This window comes from Solanum stenotomum, unplaced genomic scaffold (genome assembly GCF_019186545.1).
Source record: "Solanum stenotomum isolate F172 unplaced genomic scaffold, ASM1918654v1 scaffold7736, whole genome shotgun sequence".
Lineage (NCBI taxonomy): Eukaryota > Viridiplantae > Streptophyta > Magnoliopsida > Solanales > Solanaceae > Solanum > Solanum stenotomum.
The window spans coordinates 1-302 of NW_026036838.1; the positions used below are offsets into that span (position 1 = coordinate 1).

Below are 302 nucleotides of genomic sequence, written 5' to 3' on the forward strand. Positions count from 1 at the left end.
CACTCTAAATTCTATTAAACACCACCTTTCTCCCAACGCCCTAGCCTGCCCCCCGCCAACCTAGCCACCACGCGCACCGACGCATGACGCCCCCCGTCACGCCCATCCTCAACGCCCCCATCACCTGTCCTAACAACGTCGTTTCTGCAAAAAATAAATAAATATATTTTTTCAATTACACGACCGAATTTCGACAAAAAGGAGGGATGCAACACGAGGACTTCCCAGGGGGTCACCCATCCTAGTACTACTCTCGCTCAAGCACGCTTAACTACGGAGTTCTAATGGGATCCGGTGCGTTA

The 302-nt window shown here is 51.3% G+C and overlaps 1 pseudogene; it reads right to left on the reverse strand.

The window, feature by feature from the left end:
- Positions 1–203: 203 nt before the first annotated feature.
- Positions 204–302, reverse strand: LOC125853018 (5S ribosomal RNA; annotated as a pseudogene; the record flags this gene model as incomplete).